At 35.7% G+C, this 17,319-nt stretch overlaps 1 protein-coding gene across 2 annotated transcripts in view; it reads left to right on the top strand.

The window, feature by feature from the left end:
- Positions 1-16,742, top strand: part of LOC149801569 (uncharacterized) — an 82,967-nt gene extending 66,225 nt beyond the window's left edge. The window contains exons 6-7 of one of the 2 annotated variants that reach the window (XR_016420683.1): positions 4,264-4,339; positions 9,483-16,742. The gene's annotated coding sequence lies outside the window, so the exon portion shown is untranslated. The remainder of the gene's footprint in view (positions 1-4,263; positions 4,340-9,482) is intronic. The other variant, XM_089955795.1, reaches the window with a different exon arrangement.
- Positions 16,743-17,319: the final 577 nt, after the last annotated feature.

The following is a 17,319-nucleotide window of genomic DNA, read 5'->3' on the forward strand; positions in this document are numbered from 1 at the left end:
CCCAATGCTCCTAGCCACCTGTGTGAAACTCTGCAGCTACCAATTCCAATGTATCCTTATGCTGCTCTTCCACTCACTTAATGCCACTTGAAGGTATCTGGTGCCACTTGCTCATTGGGGGCCCCGAATGGCTGAGTGGTCTAAAGTGCTCTCCATTATGGATCACTGCCATCTCACCTGTCTGCATAGGTTCGAGTCTCTGATTCTGCCAATGTGGGTATGTGAGAAAGCTTGCCAGTAGCTTCTCATGGGTCGGTGGTTCTTTCTGGGATTTTCACACGTTCTTCCTCCACCATTAATACTGGCTGCCATGTATAGCCATGTGCTGAAAAATGGCATTAAACCCTACAACAACAACAACCACCACTTGCTCATTGCCACTTGAAGATATCTGGTGGGGTTAGGGGAATAATGTCATAACTTGCACACAAGTTGGGTTTAAGTGAGGGGAAGTTGTGCAGTCATCCTCACTATTGTCCAACCCCATCCGAATCCATTTTCATGACAAATCCAGTGGCATGAAAATTTTCAGACATCTGGAGAAGCAGTGGATGACCATCAGGTCCTACTGATGTGACATGATGCCCAGTACTGTCTTCACTGCTTTTGCCATCTGCCTTTCACAGCTGGTTAGACACAGGTATTACAGTCTACTGTTACATACAGTTGCAGATGTAGCTTTACCTGAATGAAATGAAAGGAAATGAAATGAAAATAATGCTAATAGTGCATGATATTTTACAGTGACCCTCTATAGTATTCGCATACCTCCCATTTGTTTGTACCCCCTATGGATTTTTAAAAAAATACAAAAAAACATCAAGGATATAAAATATGCACAATACTTGATAATTTCATTCATCAATTTATACGTTCTAACCTGATTGACACAAGATGGTCCCAAACACTGTCAACTTGGTGTTTCAAATCAAACAGGAGTTTCTTTATTAACACAGCATATTTGCATGTTTTCTAGACAAAGATGTATACAAGAGTTCCTTTTTTTATTGTTCATTTTCTTTTAAATATTAAAACTTGACTTTGCAAATATTGGACACAGATGACAGTTTTTATTGAAATGGACTGTTCTAGAAAACAAAACAGGACAGTGAGCAGTCTGCTTGTTTTCATCAAGAGCTTCCATTTGCTTTGAAATGCTGACAAGTTGACAGTAGTATGGCCCCCTTGGTGAAAGTCGGGTTCTGAATGAATGAAAAGACAGTTTTGTGCATTATTTATATCCTTGTTGCTTTTTGTTAGCTGAGGTTTTTATTATTGCTACTCCTTTAAACTACATAGAAGATTACCATGAAAGTTTACCAACATATTCATATCAAGGTCTAGTTGTCCTAAATGAAAATGCACTGCATGAACATCCATTTTGACCACCACAATTGTCATCTTGCAAATCTTCTTTCACATCTTCAGCATGATTGGTCATATCATCATGGGGTTTTCACCTAAAGAAATATGATGTCCAGTTGATCCGAAATGCAAATTCTATATGTCCTTCAATACTGCCATGTCAGCCATCTTGAAAACCCTTTTACTCCATATGAATGAAATGTCATATCAGTATTTGATTTTGACCGAAAGACTTAACACAATGGCTTATTGGTCCTAAATAAAAATAATGCCAATTCAACTTACAATATGGCTACCACATTTGCCAAATTGAAAGATCTTATTGCCACACCTAGATGGATGGTCAAATCAACATAAGATTCTTATAATGTATAGTTGGGCCTAAGTGAAAATGGTACCAATTTGGGAATTCCATTTTAAACGTCTTGTTATTACTACTTCTCTTGAACAGAAAGTTGTATTGACATGAGATTGCAACAGAAAAACTGTTTTGCCATTCAGTTTTGCTACAGTGGTGACCATTCTGAAGATCTTGTTACTGCTACTCCTTCTGAATGAATAGTAATATTGACATGGGAGTTTTTTTTACTAAAAGACTGATTTTACCTCCAGTATGTCTGCCATCTTGTTATCACTACTTTTAACAGATGGTCTTATTGATGAGGTTTTCACTAAAAGACTTCTTAAGGTGTTTAGTTATCCTAAATAAAAATGGTGCCGCATGGACAGCCATCTTTAAAATCAGGTTAACAATAATCTGAATGAGCTGATTGAACATGAGATTTTCACTAAAAGACTGTGATGTCTATTTTTCCGCAAAAATTTGTGCTTATCAATTGTAGCCATCTTGAAAAGCTTGTTGTTCGTAATGGATGGCTATGTTGACATAGGCTTCTAGCTAAAATAATTCATATAATGACTGCCTTAATTAAAATGGTATTGATTTAATATCAAAATATATTTGCCATGCTGACTGTCTTGAAAACTTGGCTAATGCTATCCCTCCTGTTTTGATGATCTTATCGACATGTGATTTCATGACAAGACTTCTTATCATGTCTGTCTAGTTGGACTTGAATGAAAATGGTGCCCCGTGGACAGCTAGTATGGCTGCAATAGTGGCCATCTTGAACATTTTGATAATGCTATTCAACCCAGGTCATATTTAGATGAAGAATTTCTGAAGATGTTGTGTCTTGTTGAACTTAAATAAAAAATGGTACTGATAAATGTTGGCCATCTTGAAATTCTTTCTTTTGTTACTTCTTCAGGAAGGATGAATTTTTTTGACCCGGAGTTTTTGCTTTTCATTAAAAGCTCTTCTCACTATAGGCAGCTGGTCCTAAATGAAATTGATGCCAATGTGACCTCCCAGAATTAAAAGAAATAACATGGCAATTATTTCTTGCAGTATATATTTATCTGTTACAGTGATGCTGATCAAACTTCCATAATTGCCATCTTGATGACCATCATGAAAATCTTGATATAGCTACCTCTCCATAGCATATGGTCTTATTGACATGGGATTTCGCTTTTATAGCAATATCTAGCTAGCTCGGAATGCAAATGGTGTTCATCTGACCTCCAACATGGCTATGTTCAAAATCTTATCACTATTCTTACATGAATGATGGAAATGACATGGATTTTAATTTAAACACTTCTTGATAGATTTAATTGGTTCGGAATATGTGTGTGTGTGTGTGAGACTTGGATTTTTTATGCCGCTTTAACAATTTTTCAGTCATATCGCTACAGTGTCTGCAGTGTGGCAGTTTATAGTGATGTCTATCACTGGGGCATCATGCCACAGACATGTAGCATGATCCCACCCAGCCACATTATCCTGACACCAGACCAACCAGTCCTAACACCAACTACTTAATGCTGAGCGCCAAGCAAGGCAGCTGTTAGACACATTTTTGTAAGTCTTTGGTATGACTCAGCCGGGGATCGAACCCACGACTTCCCGCATCCGAGGTGGATGCTCTAAGCACTAGGCGACCAGAGAGGTTCAGAATGAAAATTGTGCAGATGTGACCATCATCGTATCTGCACTTTCATGAAATAGTTTTGAAAACTATATCTAATAGACCTTGAGTAAAGTTAAAGGCTGTTTCATCCATTGAGTGATTTTTACCGCTGAATTCTGATCACAGTTTGTATTTAGTTGCATTTTAGTGAACATGTTGATTATCAGCACTCTGACACTGATTTTAAGGACTGAAGTCTTGATGCAGGTTCTTTAGCTGTATTGACTTGTGAACAACATAAACAATTACCAGTGGATTTTGAAGTTTGTGTATACATCTTTTGAATACCTTGCATGATGCCCAGTAAATATCTGGGTGGCTTTTTTTTCCTCAAGTGAAAGGTTAATTATCGATGCAATCAAACTTGGCAAATGAATATTTCTTTTACATTATTTGGCACAAATTGAATGATTTTCTGTCCATGAAACCAAGATCAAGGTCATTAGCCAAGACTAAAGAATTTTTGTCCTCCTCTTGCAGGTATCTTGTGAACATGCAAACTCAGACATGTAAGAAAATGTTTATGACTGAATTTGGCATGTTGTAGTTTCTGAAGCATATCAGATGGCTTCAGCAGGTAAAATGTATGTACCCAGTATATATGTATTATCATTTAATGGTACCTTGGCATAATAATGTCCATATGGTGCCAATTACAAGTAAATTTATAAAATGAAGAATTGCACAAAATACATTATGAGAATAAACCCCTCCAAATAAATGTATTTATGAGATACTACAGGAGACGCCATAAAAGTTAATGATCTTAGAATTATGTAAACTGTATATAAACTCTATTATAAAGATAAATTAATACAAAATCATTAAAAAATATATAATCAATTTTTTTAAATATAAACAGCATTCCATCACAGATTTTCCAAGATCTTCTCATGGTATGGAAACTTCTAGTCCTACAGTGCAAGACATCGGCCCAGGTATTTACAGTGCAGCTCAGGTTTATTTTCATAACCACACACACCATGGTGGGGGCTTAATCCCTTACTTTCACTCCATGGCAGAACAGTAAAACACAAATCATCTCCACCTTGGAATAACTAATTTGCATAATTGATTTACATTTGAACAGCCAATCAGTGAAGACCACCCTAGGAAAGACCAACACGTCATGAGTGATTATCAGTCAAATACTATTTCATCAATCAGTGATCTTTATGTTGATCATATTAACGGACAGTAGTAATTAATTTGAAACGTCTTGCATATTTTGTTCATTTAGAAAACTTATTGTGTTGACTTGATGGAGGCCCACCATGTTGAGCTTCTCTTGAACAGTGTAAATTTATCCAACTGTTTAAATATGAAAAGTAATCTTCTGAGGTATGGACAGCTACATTCCAGACAGCATCAACTTCTGTCTGACAACACAAACAACAAAAAAGAAAACACTGAATTTACACTTAAATGCAAACCACATGTTTAGTCCTTAAGCAGTAATAATTCCAATTTTTATAAATTGACTGCGTTTTCTGCACTTTGATTGGATGCAAACAGTCACGTGATACTGATCTGGAATTTTTTACACATCAATAAATTCTGTGGACTACTTTTGGTTCCCTGTTACCAGATCATTTGATGTGAAGTTTTATCTATATCAACCCATTGCACCCTAATAATAATAACAACAAGCTCCCACCCACCCACTCCTGTGATTTCTGATGAAAAATGACAAGCCACAGCTTAAAATCGACCATTAGAAGTTAAAACAATGTAATGGCACAGACCTTCCTGCATTCCAACACTTGTCCCTTTTGCTGAAGACGGCATATATCAGGTTTTAGAAACTAATCTTCGGAAATTAATGCATTTCACCGCAACAACATGTTACAGCAGGGGTTCTTAAAGGTCAGGGTCATATGTTAACCAAGGAGTGTCACTAAAAATGGACACGATTTTGCTCTTGAAAGATCGAAATGTGTAGAAAGTAACGACGTTGCTATAACAACACATGCCACACGCAAGCGTAATTTTCAAAAAAAGAGAAGGAATATTACTAGTTTAACCGCAACAACCATTTTTTATGTATTAAAATAATGATCATAACAGTTTATCAATGGCATGACCCGCTATGACATTCTACCCCACATCACTGTATAAAAAAATCGATTGATGAATCTTGGCTATATATTCTCTCGCAGTTAAGAGGCTAATGAAAAAACTTTGATGTACATAAAAGTGAATGTTTCGTTGGTTAAATCCGCTGATCTGATGTTAGAAAGGAAGTAAATTGGAATTATAAGGATTAAATGATCATGGTTGGGTATTTATCAATGTGTAAATTTTACCTAATCACTCACAAAGTTTATATAAAGTCCTTCGGACTTTATTTACTTTGTGAGTGATTAGGTAAAATTTACACATCAATAAATACCCAACCATGATCATTTAATCCTATAATAAATCTGTTACAAGATTGAATGCACATGTACTGTATAGGACTGGCCAAAGAATTTGATGGAGCTAAATTATTATTTCAGACTGTGGTATGTTTTATTAATTTCATTCCTCAAAAGATAAGATTCTTTCAAGTTAAGAAAAGCATGGCATAGTGTCCTTTTCTATACCACAAATCAGAATAAGTCAATTATTTTCAAGCATGTACCCACCCACCCCTTTTAGAATCTGAAATGGTCTCTCCCTAATAAAGTCTTGGCTTTAGTTGATGTTCAGAAATCAAGACGGTGACCATTGTAAACACTGTCATAAAATGTTAGCACCAGAAGATGTCAATTTCAACTTGGGGAAAGGTGAGTTTCTATCACATGAATGACTTGGCACAGTGCCCTTGGTACATGTAGCTCAAATTATGGTCCAGTCATTAACAATGGAAGTTTTACTGATTGACATTTGAATAGACAATGGATGATGACCACCCACCAAATGACTGAAATGTCGCATGTGATTTACAATCAGATACCATTTGAAGAATCAAGTGATCTTAATTTCTTTTTAGAAAAAAGTATTGTCTACTCTGTAGAGGAGGTTGATCCACTTATTTTGCAGTATGTTTGGACTTTAACTTCATTAAAAGAAATCTGAACAAATTTATACACTGACTTGACAAGAGGCACAGTGTATGGATCTTCTCTTGAACAATGTAAATTTATCCTACCGTTTATGAAAAATAATCCTCTAAGGTTTAGACAATTAAATTCCAGTTGACAGCCACTTTTGTTGTACAAGAAGAAACAGGTAAATTCTTAATTTATGAATCACATAAAGACTCAGTCATGAGGCTGAATATATATATATATATATATATATATATATATATATATATATATATATATATATATACACACGCACGCACACACTCACACTTATTCAAATTTAACTTTATGTGTACTGCAAGGGACTGGCCATTTTAATTTATGGGCTAGAATGTTCTTTCTGATGGGGATATGTTTTATTATTTCATTCATCACAAGATAAATTTATTTCAAATAAGAAAAGGAATGGCATGGTGTGCTTTTCATAATACAAATCTCCAGTTTAAATCGTGCCTCTATAATCCTGTGATTGGCTGTCAGAAGAAATAGTACAAGATATTACTGAGAGCTCGTCTGGACCTGATCAGAGAAAGAAAAAAAAACGTACACTTGCAACACACAGAACACACTACAGAATGTCATTATTTAGGCAGTAAGACCTCAACCCCTAAAACATAAATATCATAGTCAATGTCTTGTATCGTAGGACTAGGTAGCTTTCTATGATATCACAGGTTCTTTGGTATCGCAGTATTTAAGGTTTCAATAATTTCTGCATAGTGCCACCTATCATGTGCTTATCTTGTACACTGGATGACCATAAGTTACTAGTTCTTTATCACCATTTTATTCGGGAAAATTTCAGGATTTCTAGTGAGTACACTATTTTAAAAAGCACCCATGAATAGCGCTTTCCAAACATGGCCATACCCCATGTTCTCAAATAGAATCAATATCTTCTTAAAATAAATATTACTCTGAGGAATTGGATAACCAGTTTGTCATCTGATAAGGTTCAAAGATGTTACACTAGGAGTCAGATCACATGATAACCATACATGTCAAGAAGCAAGAGATCAAATCTGTGGTAGCAAATAAGTGTCAAAATAAGAAGGGTGTTAATGTTGTTGTTTTCCTGTGGCTTTTGCATTTGACGGTTGTTGACTTAAAAACATGGTCATACACGATTTATTACTTTTTGTTGTAACACCTGGTTTTGCTTAAACATTCCTTGGTCAACATGTACTTTCATGCACATGTTGGTGTACCTATTCTTACTGACAATTCTGGTGCCACCCCACCCACCCACAAGTGGTTTCATATCCATTGTTTTAATTCACTCAGATAAAATGCAGTTGTTGGAGGGGTACAGGTGACAGAATCAGAGCCATTGAAGTAGCATCCAATTTTCAAATTGATCTAGAGTTTGTGCAGCCAGTGCTCAAAGAATCTGATAGCCCAATGCACGGTACCCATCTAATTTTAGATCAGGCCTGTCCTGTATTCAGAGTGAGATGCATGTTGAGCTTGTCAAAAAAAATAATAATTTGCCTGAGGTAACATTGATCATGCTGATGAAATGTATAAATGTATTAAGATGTTGACATACCTGCCATAACATAGCGCAATCGAAATCAGATCACCACTGTCCTATATGAAATTGAGATCAGATTTTAATCAGATTGAAGAGTGGCATGTCATGCTAAAATTATGATTTTGTACTCCCAAACCCCATGACACAGTCGTCTTTCAAGAAAACACAATTTTCAGTAATCTTCACAGAAAAAAACCCCACCACTTTTAGTATATGCCCGTTACATGTAGCGTGTATCAACGGTAAACAGTCATGATTGGAGCTGATGTAAAACTATCCCTTGGGTGGATTAAATAGCAGCAATTAAAGTGAAAGAGGTCAGATATAAACCATACTTTCACATATTACTTAATTGGCTGGCAATAGCTGGTGAGACCTGTTTAAAGGCTGCAATGGATGAGCCCATTGTGCTAATTTGCATAAGTAGGATCAGAAATTGGAACAACCCATTAAAGAGATGCTAGCTGCATGTGCAAGAACAAAAATCACACCTTATTGCCTTGAATTAGAATGTTCAAGCCATAAGTATTATATTTTTGACACGTTTGTGAACAGTGGCAGTGTTTCTTTGAAGTAGGATTTTCTGGTATATATAGAATGCAAAGCATGATCATTTCTCTTGCCGGAATAGTGTTGAAGTGTTATTCATTTTTCAAGCCTACTTAGGCAAGCTATCAGCAAAGCCCAACAAAAATAGATTACAGAACTCTTGGTTGACAGAGTTTTACTTTTTGAAGCATGCTGTCATAGCAATGAACACTAATGACACTTGCATTACCTTCAAACCCTTTTGAACCCTATTGAATTTATATTTGAATTGTAACTATTGCAACATTGTGTGACAGTATTAAAAAGGGGCATGTGGAAATTGGAGTCAGGGCTTGTGGAGTTTCAGTCAGGGCTTTTGAGGTCTGTGTCTAAAAAAAATTTTTTGAGCACTGGCAGCATATACATCAAGATTCTAACATTATACGCCATCATACAAATATTTTTTCATTATTAATGTGATATCAGAGTAACACCCCTTGCATAACCTGGAATCTGCATTGTGTATGTTTATCAATCTCTTCCAGCAATCATCAGATTTAAACTGGAAATTAAATGTATGTTAGCATAGAGCAAAGAACACCAAATAGTCATATAGTATCTTGAAGGTCAGTGTCTTTATTTGCGTATTCGTTGATTGGTAACTTTAAGATCCACAATACCATAGCATTCCATTATACATCTATGTCAAGTTCCTTAATTGATTTCACACCAAATGAAGAAATGGTTTTGGCTGGGAAATTCTTTTTGGGTGGTAGAGCATCAGTCCCTTTTATGGGATTATTTGAAAACATGATCATTTAGTATAATCTTGCATACATTTACAATTTTTAGTTCACCACAACCAAGGAGGATTTTGATGAAAGTTTTTATTTCAGATTACTCGTTTGAACATTTTTTTAAACTTTAGGTTTTTCTGTTTTCTTGCAGATCTTTAATGTGCAGCTTAGTCAACTATTGAAGTGAATAACCCATGTCTTTCGTGGAATTTTACTCTGCAGTTTGGTCATGTAATGAAGTGGATATCCTGTGTCTTTTGTGGAATTTTACTATGCAGCGGGGGCATCGAATTAAGTAGATAGCCCATGTCTTTTGTGGAATTTTACTGTGCAGATGGGACATCTAATGAAGTGGATTTTCCAAGTCTTTGTGGAATTTTACTGAGCAGTTTGGTCATGTAATGAAGTGGATAGCCCATGTCTGTTGCAGAATTTTGCTATGCAGTTTGGTCAACTAATGAAGTTGACAGCCATGTCTCATTTGGAATTTGTTACTGTGCAGATAGGGCAACAAAGAAAGTGACAGCTGATGATAAAGTTGGAGGAAAATAAAGTTCTGTGTAGTGGAATACAAATAACTGTTTTTTCTGAAATCCCATTCTTCCCATTCATCATTGTAACATTGCTGTATAGATAAATATGATTATTTTGCAGTAAGATATTTTTTTGGTATATATTTGTCACATTATTATGCTGTTTCTTTATTGCCAATGTATTTGCTTTTGTTTTACTGGCATGTATTCAGTATCCAAAGATAGATGAAAAGATCTTGTGAATTTCAGTACCATTTTCTTCTCTTCTGTCTGCAGTTTTCATCCACCTTGCCCTTGGACCTAATCCTTTACCTCATAGAGTGTATGGCTTTTTAGCCCTCCGATACACATATAAAAGTTACCCAGTGCAGTGCGCTATAAATAGAACACCTTTTACCTATTTGACTCCATACACATATGCCTGCCTGTTAACTGTTAAGCAGTGTAGTGTATGTTACATTTATCAGCAATATTTACCATTTTACATTTTTGGTACACATCTATTATGTATGGAAAAATGTAAGAGTAAAGTCCGATCATTATAGCTGTGTAATTATTTTTCATGGAAGAATCTTTTTGTGTGCTTTAAAATCTTGAGAGAACTTGTTCACAGTCAAGTCAATGAAGCCGTGGACCAACTGTAGCTGCCATTTCTTATACTTGAAAATTACAAGTTCTTTGTCTGCGTCTACATCACTAAGCCATCTGAATTTGATAATTTATAAAAACTAATTGCTACCTACATTAATAGCAGAGCCTTTACCTAAGTTGTTGAAGCTTTCATAGTTGTGATTCTAATCGTGAAAAGTACTGAACGAAATCCACGACCTCCATTTTGTAGAGTGGAGAATACGATCCAGTTACTACAAATACCATATTTTTGTGTGTATAGAATGCACTAATGTATTTTTAAATTTCAGAACAAGATGGACTGCTTAGTTCTGATATATAAAGCACTTGACGTAATACATTTCAAAGTATAGATTATTTCATTTTTTTTTTTTTTTTTGAGCTTCAGTATTTCACCATTTTTGTATAATGCACTGATCATTATTTGCTACATGACATTTTTGCTACATTACATTTGATAGTTTGCAGACACAAAAAATGGTGTTTGACGGTTCCTCTGTTCTTTTCTGTCATTACTTAATAACTACAGTCCTACCTATTTATTTTGACATCCTCGGGCCCTAGGAAATATTGTTGACATAGGTGGATGTTGAGATAAGTGTTGGGCGGGGGGGGTCTGAAAAAATGATACAAATTAAATTAGTCATTAAGGGGTGACCTGTTGTCAGTGAGTAGCATTTACACTTTGAGAAAACAAACAATGGAAATTTCGAGTACATGAAGACAAAACCAGTGTGAAATACACTTGAATATTGACAAATTACATTTTGGTTACCTTTGTTAATAAAATCCACAATAAATTATTGCATTGGTCACATCCTGATATAAAAAACATTCACTACAATATTCATTGTTGATATTCAATGTCGGCATTAGCACATGGTTGCATAGTTGTTATTTACATGCTTCAAGTACATGTACTTAAATTGGCCTGGATTTTGGTCAGTCTGTTCCTATCTTATTGAGGCTACCAAGGGGATGGGGCTAGTCACAGGGAAATGAAAACCTGTCAACAAGTTGGTTTAAACAGTACATATATTTAGTTACAGAAGTCATCGTGAAAAGTACATAAAAGCGAACAAGAGATATGTGACTGATATGATTACTGAAGGCATAATATTGTATACACTGACACATACTAAATAAAGTTAAAAAGGAAACTGTCACAGCACAATAAACTTGTTTTAATCACCGATCACTTTGGAAAATGCAAGAATCAGTCAGATTTCATTGCTTTTATTTAAGTCTTAGCGAGAGGCCAACTTTATAGGACCAAACAAAAGCCTCTTTTTTTTTTTTTTGACTGCGACATTAAAGCTTGGCAGCAAGATCAACTAATTGTTGAATAAAGTACAGGTCAGAACTGGTCACTTGTTGATATAAATGATTAGGCAGGAAAATTGAAGCCTGTCGGCAAGATCAACTAATTGTTTAACAAGGTATGGGTCGGAACTGGCAGCTTGTTGACATAAATGATTAGAAAACAAAGGATTTGTTCAGGCTGGGTCCAAGGGCTTCTTTTGACAAGTACATTTATTTTTTATCTTGATGTCGACATAAGCATGACAGTTTTGGTAGTTATAGTAGACCAAGGGACCGAGACTTAGCTTTTTTATCAAAATAGGTGGCTTGTCAACATAAGTGATGTCGATATAAGTGGGTAGGACTGTATATGTAGCATCTGATCACAATCAATAGTTTTGTTGCAGATATAAAAGAAAGAAATATGGTAATAATGAATATGTTTCTTTCAGATGCTATGGTTGGGACATTTTTTAAGGTTTACCTTGTCAGTGAAGTCTGGAATGTTTCATCACATCTCTGAAATTCCTTTTCATCATGTCACTTGTTCCAATTTGTTGCATGTCCTCGTCTGTCAGGTCTTGCAGTGCAATAGCTAATCTTCATCTTTATTCTCACAAGAGGAGCACAAGAAGTTGTGTGAAAGTTCAGGTCCAGTATTTATACTTATTTGGACAGATTTGATACTTCAGAATTGTGTGTCAGAGACCAAGCTAGAATTTACCCAGAAAAATGCTTTGCATTTATCATTTATACATTACCTAGAAAAGCATTGCAATTATCATTCACACATTACCCAGAAAAAGCATTGCAATTATCTTTTGCACATTGTCCAGAAAAAAGCATTGCAATTATCATTTACACATTACCCAGAAAAATGCTTTGCAATTATCATTTACACATTACTCTGAACAGTATTGCAGTTATCATTTACACAGTACCCAGAAAAAGCATTGCAGTTATCATTTGCACATTACCCAAAAAACATTGCAATTATCATTTCCATATAAAAGCATTAACTGATGCTGGTTACCTTTAAAAAAAACTACTTGGAGTAATTAGAACATTAATACTGGTATAGTCTCAAGAAAGTATCAAAACTGCTTTCAGATGAGAAATAAAGAACCAAGTTTATTTTCCAATGAAATTGTATTTGCCAGTAAAGCCTTGATACACATGATATTAACTGATGCTACCTTTATGGAAAAAGAATTGAAGAAGAATTTTTCATGACAAACATATGCATGGATAGTTGGGGAATCTCAGACTGTCTTTATTTAAATGAATTTTGCATCTCTTCCTCCCTCCCTCTCTCTCTCTCTCTCTCTCTCTCTCTCTGTCTCACACACACACACAATATATATCCTGACCAACCATGTTTTATTTCTCATTGACAGATAGCTGCAGTTTGTTTCAAAAGTTGGCTTTTTCATTAAATGGGAAACTCTCTTCAAACTGAAAATGGTTTCTGGCAAAGAAATATATTTTTACGGATATAGGAAAGGATGTTTTAACAAGACCAGAAAACTTATGGACAGATATTTTTGTTAATTTTTTTATTCATTGTTCTTTTTGTTGGGGGGTTTAACGCCATTTTTCAGCACATGATAGGCTATACATGGCAGCCAGTATTAATGGTGGAGCAAAAACCTGGGAAAACCTCGGAAAGAACCACCAACCCACAAGAAGCTACTGGCAAGCTTACTCACATACCCACATTGGCTGAATCGAAGACTCGAACCGGCGCAGACAGAGGTGAGATGGCAGTGATCCGTAACGGAGAGCGCTTTAGACCACTCGGCCACTTGGGACCCCTGTTCTTTTTGAATACATGTATTAATCTTTTATTGTACTCTACTCTGCACCTGTTAATTGTTCATTTGTTTGTATGTTCCTTTTTTAAATTCATATACATTTAAAAGATCACTTGTTGTTTATACACTGGACTTAATTTTAGCAATATATCAATGTGACTATTTATCCTGTGGTTCATAAACTTAGACTTTAAATCATCCAGAATCAGTGTAGGCCCCCCTACAATTGTTAGGTCACCGTGACCTGTTTTAGTTTGAATGATTTTTTTAAAAAATTGCATTTATATTTATTTTAAATTGATTATAGTTCAAAAATCTTGAGTAGTGCCTGTCCCCCCTCCCCCCCCCCATCATTATGGCATATATTTCAATAAAGAAAAGTTATGCCAGTAATATTGCCCTCCCCTCCCCCCATTGAATCAAGGAAAAACAAATGACATCAGCATATCCAGTCATCCATCCATCTTTCCATTAATCTCTTTAATTTCTTTGTTATAATTTCAAAATTGTTTGAGATTGATGGATGAAACTCTGTGTACTTGTTTATCATTACTGGAAGGTGTGTTGTGTACCACATTGCATGTGCTATATTCAAGGTCAAGGTCATGTCCCATTATTTCATGTTTTCCATCACTCTCTTCCTTTCCATAGATGGAAAAAACATTTAAGATTACGGGATGAAATGTGTTATGCTTAAACATCACTCTCTTCCTTTCCATAGATGGAAAGAACATTCAAGATTATGGGATGATGTTATGCTTAAACATCATCACTGGTCAGTAATTGATATTTTTCGTCACACATTCTCTTCCATTCCATAACTTTAAAGCACATTTGAGATCATGAGATAAAATTTATTATAATTATAAATCACTGGTGAATATTTTACATTTTCCATCTTGCATTTCCCTTCCATGCAGGCATATTAAAGCCATATGGGATTATATGATGAAATTGTGCGTGTGTGTGTGTGTATGTATGTATGTATATATATATATATATATATCATCACAGGTTTAGTTCTATACCACATTGGGGATCCTGTCTTCAAGGTCAAGGTCACTTCTCAGTTTTCCCTCACATTTTCCTATCTTCTCTATAACTTTGAAGTCATTTCATATTTAAGGAAGAAACTTGGCATACTTGTACATTATCATTAAGTGTTTTGCAAGGCAGATCGGAGGCCCTATCTTCAAGATCACAATTAGAGCTTCAAATCTGAAATATTTCCTCTCACTTTCCATTCCACTTTATAACTTTAGAGCTGTTTGAAGTAATGGGCTGAGACTTTGCTATTCATCATCATTAGAAGGTATATTCTCAGGGTACCAAGTCAGTATTTTTAAGTTTTCCAGTACACTTTTCTTCAGTTCAGCAACTTTAGAGCCTTTTCATAATTTGGGATGAAAATTAGTATTGTCATTACAAAGTGTCTCCACACCGCTCCAGTGGCCTAGTGGTTAGAGCATCCGCCTTGGATGCAGGAGGTCAGGGGTTTGATCCTCGGTTGAGTCATACCAAAGACTTATAAAAATAGTACTAACAGGTGCCTCACTTGGTGCTCAGCATTAAGAGGTTAGTGTTAGGACTGGTCGGTCTGGTGTCAGGATAATGTGACTGGGTGGGACATCATGCTACATATCTGCGGCATGATGCCCCAGTGCTAGACATCACTGTAAACTGCCACACTGTAGACATCGTAGCGATATGACCGAATATTTTTTAAAGCTACATTAAAAATCAAAATCACACACAAAGTGTCCCCTATACCACATTTGATGGGGAGGGCATCTTCTAGGTCATGGGTCAGTATTATTAGCTTTCCATCACACTTTCCTAACCTCTCTACAGCTTAAGGCACTGCTGTCCAACCCGCAAACCATAGGCTGATTTTAAATGGCCCACCAGAGCTTGAGCAGCTATATAGTCGTTGCTTTTCAGTTGTCTGCTGCAACCCTTGGCTTCAAGAAAAACATTTTTCAGTAGCCCATGGTGTCAAAAGGGTTGGACATCACTGGCTTAAGGGCTGATGGAGATCAAAAGCTAGAAGTTGTGTCTCCATATACATCATAGTTGCCAGGTGTGTCACAGAGCACTTGGAATGGGGTCTATCATCAGGTCAGTATCACTTGTAAAATAATTTAAGTTTTCCTAATGTTTTCTTTTGAATTCTATGACTTTAGAGCCATTTGAGAATAACTGATTCAACTTTGTATATTTGTCATGTTCCAGATTACTGTCCTGTCATCAAGGTCAAGGTCACATGACAGTCTTTTAGGTTTCAGTAACATTTTCCCTCAGTGCTATAACTGCTTCTTAAGGTAAATGAACGAAATTTGGTTTACTTGTATATTGTCACATGAAGCTGTGTTACATTTCACATTTGGGAAGCTCAAGCTCACAATCTTTTATGGTTGCTTTAGTTTTACTTTAATAAAAACCTACTTGATATTCAGGAATAACACATGGCATACATGTTTCAATTTTGACATCATCTGGTATATAATATTAAAGGGTCAAGGTTAACAACATGTTTCCACTTTTCTGTACTTTAAATCTAATGTCCATTAATATAGAAACATGAAATTTGATTACTTTCCATGTCTGCCTAAAAGCTCAATGGTTTTGTCACAAGGTTACAGCCCGATTTCATCTTTGTGTTCTTTTGGTGACCTTACCCCTGGAGGGTGGGGAGTTGAACAGATGTTCACTGATTTGTTTATTTCTGTTTTCTCTTTTGCTGTGTTTCATATTGTCATTTTAAATAGATGACCTATGATGTCCTGTAACGGGTCTTGTTATCAGTCTGACAAATGAGTAGCTGTAACCTGTGCAATACCTTTCATCTTTTCTGTACCTTTACAATGTGAAACGTCATTTTTCCAAAGAAATAAAGTCACTGTACAGTATTTTTCTTACCTATTTGCCTTGCTTTAATTAATGGTTTAATTCATATTGATCATTTTTGCATTATTCAGCATCGTTTATTTTAACACAGGTTGTATTAATAATGTGTGTTTACAATTAGAATGCCATTGACTAAGATACTCAGTAGTTTTGTATTAGAATTTAAGTTAGAAACTTTTTATATGACAATATGCAATGATTGTTAATAAATATTTTATACACATATTTTGTAATGAAGTTACTGTGTCTCTCTTATAACTGCAGGAGGATCGTGTTTTGTTGTTTGATCTATGAATGGGGAGATAAAGGTAACACTTTAATGGTGGCACTGACTATATCATGTGGTTAAACTGAAAGTTTAGTACATTACTTTTGGCCTCAAGCTTGTACTCTGATATAATGACTGCTCTGGTGGCCTAGTGGTAAGAGCGTCCGCCTCGGATGCAGGAGGTTGTGGGTTCGATCCCTGGCTGAGTCATAGCAAAGACTTACTAAAATGGTGCTAACAGCTGCCTCGCTTGGCGTTCAACATTAAGAGGTTTGTGTTAGGACTGGTTGGCCTTTTGTCAGGATAATGTGACTGGGTGGGACATCATGTTACATGTCTGCGGCATGATTCCCTAGTGCTAGACATAACTATAAACTGCCACACTGCAGACATCGTAGCAGTATGTCTGAAATCTTTTTAAAGCTACATTAAAAATTCAAATCACACACACACTGATATACAAAAATGCCTGTCCTGCCTGCAGATACAGTAAACAACACAATTCACAGCTGAAATACCCAATTCTTTGTCCTG

This window comes from Sinohyriopsis cumingii, chromosome 4, assembly GCF_028554795.1.
Source record: "Sinohyriopsis cumingii isolate HCF-2022 chromosome 4, ASM2855479v2, whole genome shotgun sequence".
Taxonomy (NCBI): domain Eukaryota; kingdom Metazoa; phylum Mollusca; class Bivalvia; order Unionida; family Unionidae; genus Sinohyriopsis; species Sinohyriopsis cumingii.